Below are 23910 nucleotides of genomic sequence, written 5' to 3' on the forward strand. Positions count from 1 at the left end.
TTTAGGGAAAACAGCCTAAGCTGGATATAGGCTACAGCAGTCGGCTTAATTAAATGGCGCAATAGGCAGCTCTCTTTTAACACAGACTTTTAAGATGGGATGGATGTTTCTGACTAAAAGCAACAAAAAGCCATTTTAAAGTGGTTAAGCATATAATAATAATAATAATCGGCAGGGATCCCAGACCAATACAATTTAGTGTGCCTCTATTTTAAAACCCACGAGCTGCCACTGATAACTACAAACCCAATTTCCATTTAACACCATTGATTACCCAAGAGGACAATAACGGCTTCTAGGGATCACCAAAGAGGAACATACAATCGATTTTCCACCTCTCCATGCTCGTAGATCCTGTCAGCTGCATGTATGGAATTCTGGGAGTCAGTTTCACTAAAGCCGCTTGCGCAATACAATTAACAGCTCGGCTGGCCGGTCGGAAAGGCAAACTCTATGCCCCATAAACAGGACGCCACACTCACCATTTTCCACTCAGATGACACAAGCTCAACCAACAGCTCTGAAAAGAGCACATTATCATGGTACGAGAAGAGTAATAGGAAGATAATAAGTCAGGTGCTAATAAACAGAAGTCGAGTGTGGCAAACTCTCGGTCCGATTTGGACAGTTCTCTGGGTTTGGGTTTTGCGTATGTAAGAGCAAATGGGTTATGCAACTCAACGGAGCAGGTTTCTGACCTCAGAGAGCAGCTGTGAGATCTCTGAGGATCCAGTTTCTCTCATTGTACTGATGAATTTCAAGGTCAATCGTAGTGAATGACACAAGTGAGAGTCTGATGATCCATTCTAGAACAGAAAAATCCAACGGTTCATGAGATAAAACATCTTAAGACACAAAGACGTCAGAGGCAGGTGCATTGTGGGAACTAAGAGAAGATGAATATAAGCAGGCACACAAATAAAGCACAGCATGACAGTATAGAGATAACATTGAATTAAAAAAAAAACTTTTAGTTGGAGCTCTGGCCTTGTGTTTATGCTGACGTATTGTATTGAGCTTTGGAGCTCATGTGAGCGACTGAAGTTTGAATAAAGCTTTATGAATAAAGCAACATTTCCTGATTCCATTTGCATTTATTAATTTCTTGTTCTTGTTCTTTCACTATTCTTAAACAAATTGGCAAAATAATTTTCTAAAATAAATGAATAAAAATAATAAAAAGATTAAATAATTAATCATATTAAAATTTGATTACAATTTTAAAGGTTAAAATAAAAAGCTTTTTTTCTAAAATAAAAAATAAAATGTATTTATAAATAATATTAATATTTAAGGGGCTAGAAACCATTTTCTAAAATAAATAAATAATGATTAAATAATATGTATTAATATATAATATTAACATTATATATAATTATTAAAACGGATTATCTTCAAGTGACATCATAACCAATTATTTCAATAACATATCCAATATCAATCCATATTCTTAAGGAAAAATGAAGTGTGTGCATTTTTTAAGAGACAAAAAGATTTCTACATGAAGCAAATAGAAGAGAGATGGAGGCATAATTTATTAATACATTTCCGAGAGGGGACAGGAAGAGCAATAGAACTAATCAATTATAAGTGAGCTAGTCTCCTCAACACAGTCCCACTCTTTGGCCCACAGCACTGAACTTTCTGTAATATTTCAACTGACAGAAATACTCAGGAGCTGAATGACTAATCCAAAGAGATGTCTGAAGTCAACTAGCCAAAGAACCCACAAAAACCAGAGCATGTATTCTGGGTTTCTGTGGTTCTTAAAGGTCAGGGGTTTGAACTGAGCCACGACAAGTCAAAAACAAAAACCTGATTATCTGGTTTCCAGCCTCCTTTGGGAGGTTTGCAAGTCACAAGAATGCCGACTGTATTCAAACTGGGTTATATATATATATTTTAATGTTTTCTCTGTCCTTTGTGTCCAACTCCACAATCTCAACTTCCTGACAATTTCTGTGCTCCCTGTGAACTCGAAATGCCCAGAGAGCAAAGAAAACATAAAAGAGATGAAAAGAAAAGACAAAAACACAAAGAAAGAAAGAAATGAAAGCTTGGTCCTCCTAGCCAAGACAGAGAAATCAAAATGTCAATCTGATTCATCTGATTTTGACAGACGTCAGAAAGACCAGACCAACGCACAACACCAAACAGACAGTCAGGTTTTGAATCAAATATGTCAAGAACACATCTGGGTCACATTTCACCCCAAAACCAAACGAGAATATTTTTCATAAAACAAATAAAGCCTATCATAAAAATATTGTCACACTGTTTCTAATGTACAGGCAGAAGGGTAATACTTAAAGTCCCCCTGTAGTGAAAATCTAGTTTTTTTTATGTTGTTTATTTGTCTGTATGGTGTTTTTAATATGCTTTTAGACAAACCATGTGCCAATCTATTAATCAACACCATTGCGGAGTATTTTCTCCTTAAATCTGTAGTTTCCCAAAGGCTGACCCAGAAATATGGTTTGAAACAGCCCTCGGTTTGCTACGTCACAAACCAATAACCAATCATGACAAGGGATTGATTCCTATCACTAGCATGCAAAATATACCAATACCAGCACAAAACCAAAAATAAATCAGAGCAAAAAACCCATGAAGCTGTAGTTTAATGTGAATTTAGAACCGCTAACTTGCATTACAACCCGTGGCAACAGTGTAATAGTAGCCCGGAATCAGACCCACCTCTCCCGCATCGGCGTCTGCACTTCACACGCGTATGCTCGCGGGTGCGAATTAAGAATCACAAACGGCTGTATTCGAGTCTTCAAGGCATTTTAGGACACAACAGGAGGCGGGGCTAATTTGCATATTCATAGATCAGCGTATAGTAAATGAGGCAAGGGTGTAGAGTTACATTCAAGCTATTTTAAGGCATGAGAAAATTATTTTCACACGAAAAAACATTTAAATATGTAATTTTGATGATCAAAGATAAGTTTTAAGGGATTAAATATTTGACTACAGGGGGACTTTAACAAAATGTGAAATTAGCTAATGCATTAGTTGTAATTAACACACAGCAAACAATACTTTTATTTGCAATTTCTACATAACTGTTCAAAAGTTTAGGGTCAGTAAGATTTTTTCTTAAATTGAACAAAAGTGACCGCAAAATAAAGCAATAAGCTCCAAGAAGCCGTGGTTTACAGTGAATTTATAACGGCTAAGGGGCGTTGTTAGGCCTGACGCGAAGCGGAATGCCTAAAACCCCCATAGCTCTTATTAATTCACTGTAAACCACGGCTTCACAGGGCTTATTGCTTTTATAAAACGGTTATTCCATACGTAGTAAGGTTTCACAGAATAAAACAGAGCAAATAAAGTGTAATGATATAAATAAAAACAGTATTCTTCCGCCAAACAATGTAGTTCCTCAGAAACAGTTGTAGTTCCAACAAAGTGGTTGCCGAGCAACACACAGAAGAAAACAAAGGTGTATGTTTGTAGTGTAATTTACAACAGCTTCAAACGCAGCTCAACCAATCAGAATCAAGGACCAGAAATATCCGTTTTATAAGACTATTTCAAACATAATTCTTTTCAAATTTCGATTTATAAAGGAATCCTGCATTTGAATTAAAATAAAATGAATGAATGACAGTTTCCACAAAAATATTAAGCAGCATAACTGTTTTCAACATTGATAATAATGAAACTAGCATATTAGAATGATTTCTGAAAGATCATGTCCTGCATTTGAATTAAAATAAAATAACAGTTGTAGTTCCAACAAAGTGGTATTAAGCAGCATAACTGTTTTCAACATTGATAATAATGAAACTAGCATATTAGAATGATTTCTGAAAGATCATGTCACTGAAGTATGAAGTAATGGCTGATGAAAATTAAACTTTGACCTCAAGGGAATAAATAACATTTAAAAACATATTAAAATAGAAAAGAGATATTTTAAATGGTAATATTATTTCACAGTATTACACAATAATACTTCTTTCAAAACATGAAAAAAATCTAACTGATCCAAAATATTTCAGAGGACCTCAGATGATGCCAACCCAGAAACAACATACAGAACTACCACATTTTGCTAAAAGTTTGATTGCATCATTTAATAATTGCTGTTAATAGTGTTCATCGTCTGTTTGATTACGTCTTTAATGGATTTTTCCGTACATCTCTGCCATATGTACTTTAACTGACAGTCACCACTGATAAGCTACCACTAAATATTGTAGAAACTTAATTTGCTGTAAAGTTGCTTTGCAATGATTTGTATCGTGAAAAGCGCTGTACAAATAAACTTGAATTGAATTGAATATTTGAACGTTAGTGTATACTAATACATTTTTAACATTAAGTTGTTTAAAATAAATGTCAATTACATGCAGAATTATTATCATTAATGAATACATTACATTATATTTAAATTAATTAAATTTTCTTTAGATTTTAGGGTGAAATATTTACCAGATATGTGTTCTTTACATATTTCATCTAAGCCACTGTGAAACATACAAACACAAAAAACAAGGTCTCAACCACAAACACACATGTCCTGGTCAACACAGTCTCATTGTCAATGTCCCTATTAATTTTGTTTCTCCGGAGCCTTTTTCTGGAGCCAGGTCCTCTAATTGCGAAAGTTTAGACCGTACTGAACTTTCAGTCTCTAGGGCACAAAGCATTCGCTCATTAGAGAAAGATGCATCAAACGAACACATGCACAATACAAAATCTAAAACAGAATTACGAGAAACGTGGCCTATGACAAAACAGAGCAGAGCTGAGGGAGATTCCTAACTATTTCATTCTGTAGACTTCTGAAAGAAATAAATGTTTCACCTCTTTGATGTGGTTCTTCCTGCTCAAAACGACAATGAGCAAAGAATCCCCACAAACTACACTACATTGTTCCATCTACACATCCTTAATACATCATCCGTTTCCTCCTTATGCCCAGTTTCCTCTTCCCTTGACCTAGAAGAAAAATGTATGAAACATCTCTCCCTTAAAAGTGAGGAACAGTTAACAGTTAGCTAACAGTTTATATCGGATCCACTTAACCTTCAGAAAGCATATGTGTGCTGCACACACTTCAATAGTCACACAAATATGACAATAATTACCGTTAATCTCCCTAATATTTCAAATTGACAATACCAAATGACTCCTACCCGTGTGTTTCTCTGCCTGATCCGCAAGGGAAACATTTTCAGCATGGTCCTGTCCTCATGTCAGTTGCTTCACGCTATGACAGCTAAACCAGAACCCTCATCCAGCGTGGCAGGAGTGGTCACTTAGGCGGTCTGACTGTGGTGCAGTCATACATGCACACAAAAGACAAGCAAAAGGAAACGCCTGGCCAGGAAGGGCCTACAGCTGCGGGTCAGCACCGAGATTAGACTATGTCCTGCCCTGCAGGCAACAACTGCACAGGAAGAAGCACATCTGTCCAAAGAGAGCATCACTAATATATCAGCCATGAACATACAAGTAGGGCTGTATATATGAGTGTGTATATAGTTTCCTGTCGCTTGGTCTATCGCACATCCTCCACAGTTAAATAATGTTTAGGACCAGGCTCATCGCTAATATTTTAATGTGTGTGGCCCTTTTAACCCAAGAAATATGCCGTTGACATCTCAAAGAACATTTCAAATGAGTGAGACATTGAGGGAACGTTCTTAAATAGCTGATCTTCTCCAGCTGAGATTTTGTCAACGTCAGATCATCCTGGGCTGAACCAGGTCATGTGGCGCCGGATCAAGTTCAAAGTTTGGTATTATTTTTTCATCTGCTTCACCCGACTTCCTGTGCTGAATGACAGAGCAGGAACCCTCCCATCGGCCCCCTGTTCTTGGAAAGCTCTCAGGAAGTGCGGCACCCTGACGAGGGCATTACATCACCCTCAGATCCTGACCTCACAGGGATGTAAAATCCTCCTCTCACACGTGGAACTGCGCCAAGACTGCCTCCCATCACACCTTCAGAGATGTGGAAAAACATTGTCCCTGTCTCCTTCTCGTCTCAGAGGGAAATGCGACATCAACTCTGCTGTTTTACTAACTTTTCTAAGAATGATAAACAGCACAGAGTGCCTAATGCTGAACAAAGTTGGACACAGAATCTGGAGGATTTAGTGATCCAAAGACTGAATGATGTGAGACCAGGGTCTAAAATTTATGTTTTTTCCAAACCTGCCAATGGTGGCAAAATGGAGAAAAAAAACCTTACCAGTCATGATTTTTTTTTTATATTGGACATTAAACATTCTACAATATTATTATTATATAAAAATGCTTTTTAAAAAGTTAATAGAAATAAAAATGAATACAAAGCCAATAAAAAAAAATCCAATAATAATTTATAAATATTTTATAAAGATTTATGTATTAAAAGATTTATTTATTTTATTTGATCAAAATACAGTAAACACTAATATCATGAAATATTATTATAATTTTATATAGCTTTAATATAACTTTCTGTTTGATTATATTTTAAAATGTAATTTAGTCATGTGACGGCAAAGCTGAATTTCAGCAGTCCTTACTCCAGCTTTCAGTGTCACATGATACTTCAGAAATCCTTCTAATACGCTGATTTGGTGCTCAAGAAACATTTCTTATTATTATCAATATCAAAAATGGTTTTGCTGCTTCATATTTTTTTGGAAATGGTGATACTTTGATTCTTTTCCTAGTGAAAAATAAATATACTAAAATGCATTTGAAATACATTTATTTCATGCTAAGTACACTACAAAATTTATACATTTACATATTAATGTACTCAATAAAAATACCCTGCAATTGTACTTTTAGTATATTAAACTGGCATACTTAAAGTCTGCTAAATTGGAACAACTAATTTTGCACATTAATTGTGCGGAATTAATGCTGATGATATACTAAAGTATATTTGATTTGATTGCAAGTATACTTCAGGTACACTTTAAATATCTTGCATTTAAAGACCGATATTATAAAAAAAAAATCATACAATCCTCATCAGTAGCGACATTGAAATACATTTTAGGCGTAATATTAAGAAATTTGATTGTGCAATAATGAAATACTCCAAATAAAGTTTAATTATAATGTTTATATCGGTATGTCTCGAACGATAATAATACATTAATAGATTTGAACTATACTTATTATGAAATAAATGTATATTAAAGGAGACATATTATGCCCTTTTTTACAATATATAATATAAGTCTCTGGTGTCCCCAGAATTTGTCTTTGATGTTTCAGCTCAAAATACTCCACAGATCATTTATTATATCATTTTGAAAATGCCTATTTTGAGTGGAAGCAGAAACACGCTGTTTTTCGGGGCTGTCTCTTTAAATGCAAATGAGCTGCTGCTCCCCGCCCCCTTTTCCAGAATAGAGCTGTGCCTTTACAGCTCAGACCTGCTAAAAACATCTGTTTTGGTTCTGATTATCATGTTTATCACGCTGAAATCATGCGTTTTAAACCATATGAGTTTAAACTTCTGATATACGTTTTCTGAGCACACACAACCGAAGCACACGGACAGAAATCAGCTGTCACAGCATGTGAGTAGCCTACTAAACTAAGTTCTCATTCACACACAAGTTTACGTTAAAAACACACGAGTTACAAAAACAGTCGGTTATGTCTGTGAAGGAAAACTGCTGGGTTTATTTTAGATCTGTGTGGCAGCAGCAATATACAGTAAATAAATCAATAAATCCACTGCTCTCTTGTCTCCTCTGAGGCTGGGACTCTAAGTATTGTTCTGTGCTCGTCTGTGCAGCCAAAGACAGAACAGTTAGCGTGCTTTGCTCAAACTTTCGCCATGGCATTAGAGCTGGTACACCGTTGTCGCTTGCAAAAACACAATGATGGTGCTGTGGGTGTACTACATTTACAGATTAAGGGGCGGTAATATTATAATGAGCTCCCTTTGCCACGTCACCAAGGCAGTGAAATCAGACGCGCTTGTTTTTTCAGACGCTTGCAGAAAAAGGCTTACCAAAACAAAGTTACTGGGTTAATCTTTTTCACGTTTCCTTGGTTGGTAGATGCACCGGGGACCTGATTATAGCACTTAAAACCTGGAAAAGTCAGATTTTCATTATTTGTCACCTTTAAACGTTACCTTTTTACTAGTGTTTATGAATAGAAAGTTCAAAAGAACAGCATTTCATTTGAAATCAAATCTTTTTTTAACATTATAGATGTCTTTACTGTCACTTTTGATCAATTTAATGTGTCCTTGCACATAAAAAAAAATAAAAAAAATAAAATCTGACCCCAAACTTTTGAATCATATATATAAATTGCATAGCCTTGCTTGCCTTTGAGATGCTTTATTAACTTCCACATGCCGTGTCCTTCATGCACCGCAACAGAAAGCACTTACTCATCCTGACACAGCACAGACTGCACACTGCAGAAAATAGTAGCATTTTCTCAGTGAGTCTCTCCTGCTGCTTCTCAGACGTGTCTGTCTTATCAAAACACTCACAAGAGTCATTCACAATTATTGTCGTTGTGGCACTGGGCCACCGATGTATATGAGATGGAGGACGTTTTAACTGCAGAGTGAGTGCTTCTGAAGAAGACTTTGCATTAAAGCCAACAGAGACAAGATTAATGGATCCCCCCCTCTAGATCTCAATAACTTTTCAACAACCACTACCATCCACAATCTCTCTCATAAAACCGTTTCTCTTCCTCTGCCTTCAATTTCCTCTCTGGCTGCCTCTTTACTTTCCTTGTTTTTTTTTCCACATTCTTCTGTCATGTGTTCATCTTGGCAATACAGACCAGGGCTTAACAATAAGAACGAACAACGGATCAAAGTCACTGTGAGAAAGCTTCAGACCACTCGACGGAGCTGTACCCAGTTGAAACAGTACGTACGGTCCAGCCATCTTACATTTTGTCTCATCACATCCATGTAATGTGGTCTAGATAACGGTGTTAAAAAGTGATATAAAAAATAATGTCTGCACTATATGCAATATTTTTTTATATAGAGCTATAAAATATCCAGATATTAATGCAATAAAAATAATAAATAAAATAAAGTAATAAAAAATGTGAATATAATATTATATACAATATGAATGTACTTTTACCTGATGCAAATGTGTTATTAAAATGTACTTAATATATGTAAATATGTATATTATATTATATATCCGCTACATCACGTCAGGTGTGTATTATCTTCTAATAATTCAAAGGCCTGTCATATATTATATTATATCATAACAGTAAGCTTTTTAATACTTTTGAAACAAGTCTTTTATGATCACCATGGCTTAATTTATTCGATCGAAAAAAAAAAAAAAAAAAAAAAAAGAGTAATATCGTATAAATATATTAAAGTCAGTTAAAACAGATATTTTAAGTCGTAAGTATATATATATATATATTATTTTCTTTAAGTTATATTTATGGGCTTTTTAAAGGGTTAGTTCACCCAAAAAAGAAAATTCTGTCATTAATGACCTCCGTTCATATTCAGAACACTAATAAAGATATTTTTGATGGAATCTGAGAGCTCTCTGGCCCTCGCACGCTGTCTACTGAAAGTAAACTACGCTGATTACGTTGATTACATTCTAGGGTACTCTCCAAAATGGTGGAAGATGGTAACTCGGGGAGAAGAATTGTTGAGTAAATTATATTATTGTTTTCTTTGCGCACAAAAAGTATTCTCGTAGCTTCATAAAATTACAGTTGAACCCCTGATGCCACATGGACTATTTTATCGATGTCCTTGCTACGTTTCTGTGCGTTGATCGTGGTAATATCATTGCTGTCTATGGGAGGGTTAGAAAGCTCTTGGATTTCATCAAAAATATCTTAATTTGGGTTCCGAAGATGAACGAAGGTCTTACGGGTTTGGAACAACATGAGGGTGAGTAATTAATGACAGAATTTTCATTGTTGGGTGAACTATCCCTTTAATGTCTTTAATGCGGTAGGACAGTAGAGGGGTGACAGGAAAGTATTGGGCGGAGAGAGGAGAACGGGATCGGCAAAGGACCATAAGATGGGAATCGAACTTGTTTCGCCACAAGTGCAGCTGCGCTATATGCTGACGCACTAACCACGAAGTTATAGGAACTGACAGTAATTATATTTCAAAACAAAATTTATTTCTGTGATGCAAAGCTGAACTTTCAGCAACTATTACTCCAGTCTTCAGTGTCACATGATCCTTCAGACATTTCTTATGAATTATAATCAATTTTGGAATTTTGATAAAACTGTGCTACATTTTTTATGCATTTAACTTTTTTTAATTATTGTATTATTTAATACATAATTTGATTAATTAAATTAAATATTTCTTCCAAAAAAATAATAAAATAAACGTATAAAATAATAAAAAATATATGTACAAAATACATAAAAATAAGATATTCTTCATATTCTGTGTGGTCAGTTCACAGCAGTGATAGAAATTAATAATTTCCAACCAGTTTTATGGGCATTTTTACCTTTAAGCCATTTTTTCTAAAAGTGTGCACTAGGGGTGGAACGGTTCGCGGAAAAAAATCTAACTGTACGGTTCTCCACACACGGTTTGGCACGCGCTAGGACCGCGGTTCAACTTAAATCTGACAACGCATCTGTAATATGGTTTGCTATAAATAACACATAAAACAAACAGGGTTCGGCTAATATACGTTTCTGTTGATGGATGCGCATTCTGGCTTCCCAATACATTACAACAACAGCGATGGGGGAAAAATGTTTTTTTTAAAAAACCTGGACAAACCATTCACTCTTGTTCAATGCGACTGCCGTATGCTGGTATATTAGCATTTATTCCGTCATCACCCGGGTGCTGATAGCACGCACGCACGCACGCACAGGTGAGACCTGAAAAGCACACGTCGATATCTGTGTTTAAGCTAAACTCATTTAAGCTTTGCCAGTTTAAACATTTAAGAGAAAGTCTTAGCCAGAGGACGCGAGCTCGCACGTGCAGTGAGAAGATTTGTGCGTGCGTTCATCCGAAGCGCGCAATCCCGCGCCTCAGAATGCGTGCAAATATTAATCTCTCTCTGAAGTATTGTGTTTAAATGGACAAATTCACACAAAAATGATGTCAAAATGCCTGTCTTGGTAAGTATCCTATAGCAGACATAGCCAGCTGAACGTACTGTATCTGTGCACTGGATCAGTGCATTCTCTTAAAGTGACAGCACTTTCTTAATATTAATCAAACAGCAACAACAAAGAAATCACTCACTGCTCTTGATTGAATAGATTTTGTAACTTTAATAAAGATTAATCTTTAATTTATACTGTCAAATATGCAATGCTGTTTTACATTTCATTACTTTATTCCATTTCTGTACCTAAAAACTAATGTTAGACCTACCTAAAAAAAACCATACATAGCACATACCGAACCATACCGAAACCGTGATACGAACCTAACCGTGAGAAAGTTGAACCGTTTGCACCATCTTTTGAGTCAAATTCTTGCATTTGAGCTGTTACCAAGCAAATTAAATCAGTATCAACAAAATTGATCTATGCAATGCAGAGGAAACACAGAGGCTGCATTAGAAGTGGCATTTAGATGCATTTACACACTATTTAATGCAGCTCTGAGGGACATGGAATACTCTAACCTGCAGTTACAAATGCATAAATAATGTTTTGATATTTTAAACATAAAACATTGAAAACTGATGTTTGAAATTATTAAAAAAAATGAAAAGGTACCTTGAATGTGACATTAAAACTGCCAGTAGGTGGCAGCAAGTCACTATTAAGTGAGTCATTGCGATTGAACTGAATCATTTAAACGGTTGATTCATTCAGGAACGAAACACCGCCATGTTGCTCAGGGGCACAAAACAGCACTGTGGCTGTGTTCGGAATGATTTTTGTTGGAGAAATAGAGCAAAAACAGGAAATATGGTGTCTAAAACGCAAGTCTCTTAATATTAACTTCTTGTTTATTGAACTGTTGTATAAAATCAATATCACATTTGTAATTATGCTGACTTTTGGAGAGAAAAAATGGCACTTTTTGTGTGATATTAACTATATAAATATATACATTTTCTGCCTCATATCTTGAATTATGTGATAATTCTAAATGCATTTTAATAGACTGATTCATGTAGTGAAAGAATGCACTATAAATGCGCACACGCACTCACTAGTCTAACCTGCTAGACTTCATCACGTAATGTAGGCACGCACTCTGTAGGGGTTTTGTTTGCTTTTCGCAATATATTCGATAATATCAAATCGCACATCATAGACCATACATATCGCACACCCCTATTCTGTTTAGATTTTTATAATGCATTGTCTTCTTATCGATCCACCAGTTCACATTTAAAGCTCTGCGTGTTTGCAAGGTAAAAACATGGGTCAATTTTTGCATTTGTCTGAACTCTGAACAAAACATCAGTTTCAATTGAAAATGCTCATTCATTCTGACAGCAGGTGGAGCGTTTGGTAGAAATACAACGGTTTCCCCGGTAACTGCTGTACACAGCAGCACCGGACTTTGAACGTGCAGCGCTCATAATAATTTAATGAAATGATAGCCTTTTGAAGTTTAATCGTCACATTCAGCCATATCGCAATTCTGGTCTTTCCGTCCCCAAATTTAAGACCTTGACATTTAAGACTTTAAGACCCGCGGAAACCCTGGAAAGACTTTCTGGGTCCTGACCGATCCCCCACCTCACTTTTGAGGCTGTGAGTCTGCCATGCTAATGAGAGCCTGTCCTTGCAGCTCTTGAGCGAAGGAATGAAGATGAATCAACTCTCCTACACTTATTCAGCCAGGAACAAAGAGCAGAGTTTAACCAACACGGATTCCGAGGGTCTCGGATCACTCCGCAGTCACACGGCACGTCTCTGACATACACCCACTCTCGCTCTCTCACACATACAGAGTGCCGTCACACCACTTTTGTGTCCAGGTTATGTGGGACGTTAGAGGAAAGAGCTTCACAATGAAAGATCCACAGGAAGCTTTTAGTGAGAATTAATGCCATTACACAGTATAACCTCTGTGTGTGTATGCGTGTTACATGCATGGACACATGGATCCAGAGACTCAGCTAACGGGCAGAGAGGGCCATCACTCCCAGCAAGCTCTATTGATCCTCAAGCATTAGAGTATTGTAAGTCACCAGCTGTGACCCATCACGACACCGCTGGGACTGAGGATGGGGTGGGGAGGGATTATGACTGAATCACCACCTGGTCACGCCATCAGCATCGTGTGGAAGCGGCTCTTAATAGATCCGTCAGTAAACAGACCCATGTTTTAATCAATCAAGAGGGTATTTTATACCAATTGGTGCAGGATCATATGGCCTGTAACTGAAAATAGATGGACTGATTTTGGTTGGGAAACAGGAAGAAACACTGCAGAGAAATGTAATCCTGAAAAATCCATAGGTTTACATGATATATACAAACACAGTAAACAGATTCACATTAAGATGAGTATACACTGCACTCAACAGACTCCCTAATGAGACCTAGTTTATCTTGAAAACAAATATGCATTCTATATTTAGATCAATAGTCAGACAAATGCAAAAATTATTGAAAATGTTTCCTTTAAAAATGGTTATCAGAACTTGGACTTACAATTTAGTGAAAATGCAGCGTCAGGTGCATTTCATGAATCATAGGTATGGCTATTGGTGCAATTTCAGTGAAATTTTTCATGCAAAAAACAGGTACGTTGTTCATTGTCAGTAGTGTAGCGTGCTCTCACAGAAGTCGCTTTCAAACCAAGCAGATTTCAAAGCAACAAATTTGCATGAACAGCTTTGAACATAAGTGAAATCCTGCATTGGGAATTTTTTCACCCTAATGCAAAACTCTCGATCATATGGATTCCTATTGTAATGACAGGATTTTGCCTATGAAGTTTTGCTGAACAATGGTAAATGTGACTGCACCTTTAAGGGGATAGTTCACCCAAAAATAAAAATTCTGTAAATTAATTACTCACCCTCATGTTGTTCCAAACCTGTAAGACCTTCGTTCATCTTCGGAACACAAATTAAGATATTTTTGATTAAATGTGAGAGCTCTCAGACCCTGCATAGACAGCAATGCAACTTTAATGTTCCCAGGTCCAGAAACGTAGTAAGGACATCGGTAAAACAGTCCATGTGACATCAGTGGTTCAACTTCAGTTTTGCGAAGCTACGAGAATACTTTTTGAGTGCAAAGAAAACTAAAATATCATAATTTATTCAACAATTCTTCTCCCACGAGTTACGTCTTCCCCCATTTTAAAATGTATCCCAACACATACACACGCGTTCCCCTAAGCGTAAACAATGCTGATTACACAGATTACGTTAATGCGCACACTTTCTCCTCCGAATGTAAACAAAGCTGATTACGTCGATTACGCTCTTGGGTGCTCTCCAAAATGGCGGAAGACATAACTCGGGGGAGAAGAATTGTTAAATAAATGATGTTATTATTGTTTTAAAAAAAGTATTCTCGTAGCTTCGCAAAACTGAAGTTGAGCCACTGATGTCACATGGACTGTTTTACCAATGTCCTTACTACGTTTCTGGGACTGGGAACATTGCAGTTGCATTGCTGTCTATGCAGGGTCTGAGAGCACTCACATTCAATCAAAAATACCTTAATTCGTGTTCCGAAGATGAACGAAGGTCTTACGGGTTTGGAACAACATGAGGGTGAGTAATTAATGACAGGATTTTCATTTTGGGGTGAACTAACCCTTTAATATTTCAATGAAACAAAACGTCTTTTGTGACCATTTTATTTTGATTGTTTTTATTTAAATTTTTATTTTATTTTTATAATTTCATTAGTTATTGGCATTTCATGAACTCACGAACACCCTGCAGTTCCCTCACAAACCCCAAGGGGTTCACAAACCCCAGTTTGGGAAATCCCGGTCTAAAGGAATTTTTTGCTCATTGTATCATTCATTAACCAAATCTCTGTCCAAAAATTTTTAAAATTAAAGGTGCGGTCACATTTATTGTTGCTAGGCAAAATTCTGTTGACAAAATCCAGACATTTAAACGGAAATCCATGCAACCTGGAATTTTGAACAGGGGCAAAACATTCACTCATACAGATTTCACACTAGGTTCAAGTTGTCAATGATGCGCATTTGTCGGGTTGCCCAACAAAAAGCTGTTTAGTTTGCAAGTAACTTCACCACATACAATAGATTTGAGTGCGCCTAAATAGCAGACTTCTTTGAAACAATCTCCATGATCTAATGTATCATTCATGTCCATTTAATGCATTACTCCAATCCCTAACCTTAACTACGAGCAATAGTAATAGTGGTGCTCCTAATGACTGATTCCACAGCAAATTAAAATGCTTAAAATGAGTTTGTTACTCAATCACACTCAGGCAAGTTCTGTGAATCAGGTGTGCAGGGCCATGCTGGAAGAGTGAGTCAGAGTAGATAAAAGACAGCATGATGTCTCGGCACTCTCTCACACAAGTGACTGCAGAAGAAGAAAGACATGGAGAAAGAGAGAGGTAAAAAAGAGGCAAGAGTGGGTGTCCGCAAAGCGAGAGAAAGTCAGTCCAGATGGCCAGAGAAGATTAAATACCATCTGCCAGAGAGATCTGGACACATAGCCAAACATTAGCATAAACAAGAGACACACCACACACCCCCCGCACATTGACATGGATGATGCTGGACACATACAGTACATCAGTGTCAGGGTCTGATTACAGCGACTGGGATGACAATAGACAGTCATAGGCTAGCTACCTGATGAGGGGATAGTTGCGATAAAAGGGGGCGTTTCAACTCATTTAGAATTATGGGAAAATCTCGATACTAGAGTGAGTTAAAGACTATATGTGGAGTCCTCTATAGTTCCCTGTTATCTCTGATGGAGTTGTGTTGATCGTAAAAATGTGTTGGTCACTTTTTTAGGTCTAGTAGAGTTTCTTTCGCATGTACCTGTGGTGCAGTGGATACACGTCTTGGCTTTCAACCAAAAAGTCTGAACTACGGAGACTTGCGAGTCATCATTACTGTGCACGTAATCCCGAGTCACTATAACAGGTGTACCTGTTGGACCAAAAAGTCTTACTGTTTTTGTTAACCACTCTTAGTGTGTCTGAAATGCTTTGCATCTAAATTTAAACGAATCACCTTAATATAAGCTGGTCGTTTTCACCAGAGGGAGCCAGTGAGCTGCTAACTGGAGTGATTCACTGTTTTGCATCTGTTTTGAGAATGAATTTAAATATGATCCCGTTTATAAACTCTCAAATGACTTCCAGATCAAATTAAGTGGCTGATTGCAAACTAAATATAACGAACACACACTTTCACTCCTTCCTTCCCGCTTTATTAGCGGTTCCGAGAAAAAGAGCTGCTTTAAGACCATTTAACTGAGCACAGTACTAATGCATTCACACACTCTTCTACTCATTAACTCTCATTACGCTACTGAAATACTGTTTACCCTCATACGCCCCATTAAACACACTGATCGGAACAAGTTCAGGTGAACACACATACGCACATAAAAACCACCACAACAGTCTACTAAATAGACACAAAAACCCCAAGATACACCCACATGCATTTATAGAGCTGAAGCATTGATGGACATAGTCATACTATGTACTCTATTATTTGACAAAGACACAGTGATAGAGCACAAAAATTCATTTAAAATAAGAAATTATATTTTGTTTAAAAATAAATAAAAAAGCAAGCAAACAAAATACACCCAAATTTTTTTATTATTATTGTATTATTTAATTATTTTTCATTTATTATTATACCCACACCCACATTCTTTTATTAATATTTCTGTATTATTGTATTATTTTTCATTTATGTTTAAATTATTTGTTTATTACTATTTGCTTATAAATTAATGAATAAAATGTATTTATATAATTAGAAATAAAGAATTTTTGCATTATTTACTGTCATGATAATTAAGCTTATTTCCTCCAATTAAATTCTCTAAAATCTAATTTTCATTACTGTAATGGATTAGAAAGATATATACTGCGATATATAATCAATATATAATATAGAACATCTATACAACTATAATGAACAACTATATTCATTTTGCATTTCATTATTATATTTATGACTTAATGATGTTTAGTTATTTGCATAGCTGTGGAAGATATTAATTTTTTGCACAGCATGTGACATATAATGCCATGACTTTATGAATTTAAGACCTTCTACTCTGATTTTTAAGGCCTTAATTTGTGGAAAGGTGGATTAAGATTTTTAAAGACCCTTTTAGGATCTGCAGATAGCCTGAATATTTAATGCATTATAGTAAAAAAAAAATACAGTATTACATTCATAATATTTTTATGACAGTCACCATTCAGAGTGATAAGAATAAAAAAACCCTCTGGACAAAGTATGGTAAAATGAATTTAGAGAGAAAATATGCTTAATTGTTATAAAAAGTCCCATTTTCTTATTTTTTAATTTTGATTATGTAAAATATGACTGAGGTGTTTTCATGAGATTTTCCAATACAAGGTCAAACACAAGTATGGATATAAAAGGAGCAAGGAAACAAACAGTATACATCTATCCCACGTCTATCATGGAACATTTGCAGCTTTCAGATGCTTTATACATCTGAGTGTGTGCTTATGTGTGGGGACGTTCAGAGAGAAAAGCAAATACTCTAGAGAATATTTTTGATGGCCCAGCTTTCCTCGCAAACGAGATCCATAGGTCCATCTGCCCTGCATTTAAAAATCAATGCTTCTCAGCACCAGCTAGGGAGGAAGACGGGGAAGTGTTTTAGTGGGAGAGGAGACCTGAAAAGTCTTTGCTGTTTCCTGTATGAGGTCAGACTGCATGATATCATAATGGACTCGTTAAATGCGCGTTACGGAAACTCATTAATGCCATTTGAGTGTAGGAAGAATCCTTCCTGAACAAGAGCAACCATTTCGGCTTAAACAGAAACGCTCCCACAAACAAAAACAATGTGCACTTTGTTGTCTAGGCTGGTATCTTTTCAGCAGGGGCACAGGAATGATGGGCCCCCATACAATGAGTATGGTACAGTGCCGCTCAGTGTGACTGTAAGGGTGCACATGTAACAAGCCGGATTTCCAGCTTCTCCACCATGCATATGGCAATCAGAGGACCGATCGATACAATTGCTGTCTATGGGGAACACGAGATCAATAGCTACCATTTATCACCAGCTCGCCTTACAGATGCACATGGAGGGACATTCATGTCAAGTGGTACAAAACACTGAACTTCTATAATATAAGGAGATCATTGAGAAATGAGAAAGACAGGGATAAAAAGGTAGAAAGAGCTTGAGAAACAGACAGCTTGAGAAAACCGAGAAAAGTGAGAGAGAGAGACATAAGAAGGGTGTAGAAGCGGGGGGAGGCATGACACTCACTTGACATGGTAGATTTTCATCTTCTCCTGTGGAGTCAAAACACTGAACTTCTATAATATAAGGAGATCATTGAGAAATGAGAAAGACAGGGATAAAAAGGTAGAAAGAGCTTGAGAAACAGACAGCTTGAGAAAACGTGAGAGAGAGAGACATAAGAAGGGTGTAGAAGCGGGGGGAGGCATGACACTCACTTGACATGGTAGATTTTCATCTTCTCCTGTGGAGTCCTCCAAGACATGATGGGGCTCCGTCTGTCATGTGAGAGAAAAGTGAAAATGGAAAATCAGTGTCTCACAAAGCATTGGGAATAGAAAACACAATATAATGTGTTAAAGGTCTGAACTGCACTGAACACAGTAGCGCATGTCACATAGTCAAACCTTTGACTAACAGCGTAACGCCTGGTTCACATTGTGGATTATTCTGGCCAAGAACTGCCAACTTAGACAGCAAGAGACCATCTGACCAGCACAGATCAACCACAGCTCATTCTTTATTATTTATGTGCCACATAGTGCAAGAATAAACAAGCTCTATGAACTTTGCGATGAGAATTTCTTAAGTCCAAAAGTTATAAGCACTGGCTATTTCATTTTATAACTCAAAACAAATTGGAAAACGTGCTTCAGATAAAACGGTTTCAAAGGTTTAATGTCTCTAATATATAATTGATTATTTTAAAATGATTTTTAACCTTATTTTCATGTTACAGTCAATACCCAATAAATGGGCAATTTTTAAATGCTTTTAAATCAATCTTTTTAAATGCTGAATTAAAAGTGAATTTAGGCATCACAACATTATAATGTTCAGTATTAAAAAATAGATATTCATTTTTAGATTTGCTAAACATTACATAACAGTGTTATAAAAGTTACTAAGGTTTTTATAGATTAACTTTGTGTGATGAATATGGAAGAAAAAATAAAATAAAATTGGTAAAAACATTAAAGTCAACCACAACATTAACATTTATTTATAAATGTATGACAGTCTAAATGATCAGAAAGGCACATTTTTGATATAAGAACTCAATTATGACATAAAAAGCTAAATTTTACAAGTCATAGTTATGACTTTTTATGACATAATTGTAACATTTTGTTTTTCTCATATTTATGACCTAGTATATAATAGTTACACATTTTATTAAAAATAAGTAGGGTTTTTAAAGATTAACTTTGAGTGATGAATATGGAAGCCCATTGCCACCACATGAGAAAAAAGCCATCTTTTTGTAAATCCTAATTATGACAGTAAAAAGTCATAACCATGACAAACATTTATGAATTTATGACAAAAAGTCTACATTTTTCACAAAGTTTTTGAGATAAGAACATATAATTACAAAAAAAGTCACATTTTACAATGTCATAATTATGATTTTTATGTCGTAATTTTCACATTTTTCCCCCTCATATTATGACTTGATTTTTGATTGATTATGACACGATTTTATTTTTCTGATGTGGTGTAAAATGAGCTTCACAGTAAAGACAAACACTTACATGAACACTTAAATATCCAATATTCTATATGACCACTACCGATAAATCAAAAATCTCTCAATAACAAATATGGTACCAAGCATCCCTTATGACAAATAGTTATATTACCAACTGGTACCTGGTTTACCAACACTCCCGGATGTTGTGCTGCTGTCTGACAATCTGATTGGAGCTTCTGAATTTCACAAGTGCTTTTCAGTTTTGTATAAAATATGAATCATCAGATGGTCATCGAACTGACTGTGGGCGGTCTGTAGGTGGTCCGTCTGAGATGACACTGAACATAACAATCGCAGTGTGGATGAGTTTCTAAGAGCGATACAAAGCCTTGATTACTACAGCAGACACACACTCGTGCCAGTATGAACGTCTGCTCCTCTGTACCAAATGACAGTGGTGGAACGTCTCGTTAGACCGGGCCTACATGCTGTTATTGACCGTTTCGGGTTAATTAGTCAAGGTGGCGACTCAGACAGGCCGATCTGTCACCCCGCGGGAGTGAAACTGATGGATGGCCCGTGATCATCTGCTGCCTGGAAGGGAACATTGTGTTACCTGCCTCTCTTTTCTCTCTGTCTCTTTCACATACCATCTCAGCAGCTTTACAGCAGATTTTATTACATGTGGATCAATGGGGTTGTAGCAGTAATTTCTGAACACTGTGCTATTCCAGAGTAGATGACAGAGCAGGCTGGACTGAATATGAGTTTTTCTAACCTACTGGATAAGCCTGCAGTAATTTGCATGTATGTTATTGAATTCAAAGAATTGTTACCCTTTGCAAATCAGCGTGGGAAAAGTCAAAGTAAGGGGTATTGAATTTTCAGTAAATTTTCAGCGATGAAATTAATCAAAGAAGCATCAGAAGCACTTTACATGTTACACTCTTAAAAATAAAGGTTCTTAAAAGTAAAGGTGCTTAAAAGTAGGGATGGCTCGATACCACTTTTTCAGAACCGATATCGATCCGATACCAAAAATTCTGAGTATCTGCCGATACCAGTGCAGTTTTCTTTAATTGAGTGTAGAATTTCTATACCTCAATGTGTAGGTCGATCATCACTCTTTTGTATTTTACACACAATCTACTAAATATAGACAGCATCATTATAAAGAAAAAATAAACAAAAAATATAATTACAATCTATGACAAAAATACTATTATAAACTAGGTTAATGGATAATTCAGTAGTAAAAGTTACTCTAGAAAAATCATGAGTGCCGAAACAGCACGAAACTCCAGCAAGATAAATTCCTTTTATGTAAAAACATTTATCTTTATTTACAGATCAAGTATAACATTAGGAACATTTAATCATCTTGGAGAGAGTTTCATCGTCTTGACTGTCATAATGTGACGCATAGTTTTAATGCTGAATTAAGGATGACAGACAGCAGCTGCGGAGAGAAGAGTTTACGTGAACTTGACTTAAATATTCATCTGTACCTCACATTAAACTATGGAAAAGCTTCAGAACACTTGAAATGATGCTTTATAATGTTTTTGTGGCTTTCGTGGGGCTTAATAATAACACAGAATAGTATACGCACTATATTGGATTTATATAGTAGAAATACAGAAATATACAGCAGAAAATGCCAGTATCGGAGCAATACCGATACTGAATATCGGATCGGCACACCCCTACTTAAAAGGTTCTTCACAGCGATGCCATAGAAGAACCATTTTGGTTCCACAAAGAACCATTCAGTCAAAGGTTCTTTAAAGAACTAATCTCTTTCTTACCTTTTTATAATCTGAAGAAAAAATGTCCATAAAAATTAATTGCAGTGGGAAAATGTTGCCCCTTAAACTCCCACTTTCCTGTTTTTACATGAGAAGCGGCATTTTGCTTGTCAGAAATACGTGTTCAGTTTTAATGTTACTTTAAGTTGGGGTAGAATTAAATGAATGCCAAAACTCAAGAGTTTTGTTCGCGTATCCCCTCAGTCACCTCACGTTAACTACATTTAATGTAATTTTACAGTAAAATACTGTTAAAAATATGGTTTTTGGAAGTGAAAAAGAAATTGTATAATTTACAGTGAAAAACCGTAAATTGACACAAATTTCATATTTGATGTTTTTTTTTGTTGAAAATTTTTTTCTTAGTTTTTTCTTATCAGTTGTGTGCATTATGGTTTAATCTTACATCTAATGTTGTTAAATTAATGTTTATTGCATTATTTCAGTATCATGTGTGTCACCGTTATGGGGTTTAGTGTTTGTGTGAATGACACTGTATAATTTACAGTGAAAAACCGTAAATTGACACAAATTTCATATTTGATGTTTTTTTTTGTTGAAATAAATTTTTTCTTAGTTTTTTCTTATCAGTTGTGTGCATTATGGTTTAATACGGTGAATTTCTGGCAACCACAGTTGCCGGTATTTTACTGTAAATGTCACTGATAATTTTTTTTACAGTTTAGGCTTATCTAGTGGGTCACAAACTCTAGTGACGGTTTCAATTAATTGACTCAATAGAAACATTTTACTTGAACTAGCAGAACACACCTTAAAAACCCATAAAAAATTATTTCAGGGGAAAATGTTGCCCCTTAAAAGGACAGTTTACTTAAAATGAAAAAATTCTATAGAACAAGAAAAGAAATTTGGCAGAACAGCCTCAGTCACCATTCATCGTCATTCTTCCTAACATTTCCTTTTGTGCTCCACATACAGAAAAGAAAGTCAAAAATATTTGGAATAATTGTGGGTGACTAAACGATGAAAGGATTTTCATTTTCAGGTGTGAATTGTGTGTTTCTCTTCAGAATTCTCTGGAATGATCCTAAAAATGTCCAAAAAAATATTTTCAATTGGTCTGATCTCATGACTCAAAGCATGTGAACAATTAAAAAGATAATGTTTTATACACAGAGACGTTATTATTATTATTATTATATTAAACAGGTTAAATAAACTGATTTACATAAATTCCTCGGTGATAACGCAAAGAGTCCCACACATGAACCGATGCATCATTCAACTGTCATGATCACAGCACCGGTATGAATCAGCCTGAGATCCGTGAACATTACGTAGTCTCATTCATTAAAACTTCAGTCTCCATTAACAAAGCACAGTGATCACAGTGAACTCAAATGATAGTTACAAAGAAACTACAAGTCAAAAAAGAAGAGAAATGTATCCGTGGCCTTTGGCAAACGGGTCGTTTTAAAAGCATTTACGCACAGACATAACAGGGTCATACTCTACAGTCGCTAATCCCCAGCATCAGATATACAGATACAGATCTGGAACAGGTTGTACAACAACGACACACAGAAACGGCCTCTAAAAACAGAAGTAACGAATTTATAATGAACATATCAGTGACATAAACCTTTAACGTTATATACGGTGGAGACTCACCTCGCTCGCCGCACTCCCGATTGCCATCTTTCGCCAAGGGTCAACTAGTTGTGCCAGGGGCATCTTCACTTTTTGGAGGTTCCTTCTTTTATAATTCAGGTTCAAAAGAACAATTCTGAGCTACTTTGAGGAGATGCCTGTTGGTTTCCGCGCTCTTGACACTGAGGGAAGAAAGCTGGGAATCCGTTACGTGCGTAACGCATCCGAAAGCGCCGCCACCTTCTCCTCCACTCACCTCTGTCGGTCAGTGCAGCGTTTCCATAGAAATAGAAAGACCGTGCCCCTGATCTCGCGCCAGTCGCCAGTCGCCCTCTCTCTCTCTCGCCACTGTCCCCTTTTGACAGAAAAAACACGTTCACGCTCTCTATTCACTTCCGCTTCTTTCAGTATGACGCATCTGATTGGCTGATATGCATGTCAATCATTCTCAGAGGGTGGGGCTGAAGCTGTGGCGCTCATAGACGGGCAGGTGAGAGCGCAGTCCATTCTGTGATCTGAGCTGACACGTTTTTATATAATAATTACATTCAGTTAATATCATACTTTACTGTATGGAAACTAGAAAATGTGTACGGTCAGCTATAAACGTTATATACGGTGGAGACTCACCTCGC

At 36.3% G+C, this 23910-nt stretch overlaps 1 pseudogene; it reads right to left on the minus strand.

Annotated features, from left to right (window-relative positions):
- Nucleotides 1–23636, minus strand: part of LOC107586710 (ribosomal protein S6 kinase alpha-3-like) — a 48854-nt pseudogene extending 25218 nt beyond the window's left edge.
- Between the last annotated feature and the right edge of the window lie 274 nt (nt 23637–23910).

The sequence above is a fragment of the Sinocyclocheilus grahami genome, unplaced genomic scaffold, assembly GCF_001515645.1.
Source record: "Sinocyclocheilus grahami isolate Dianchi unplaced genomic scaffold, SAMN03320097.WGS_v1.1 scaffold85.1, whole genome shotgun sequence".
NCBI classification, from domain to species: domain Eukaryota; kingdom Metazoa; phylum Chordata; class Actinopteri; order Cypriniformes; family Cyprinidae; genus Sinocyclocheilus; species Sinocyclocheilus grahami.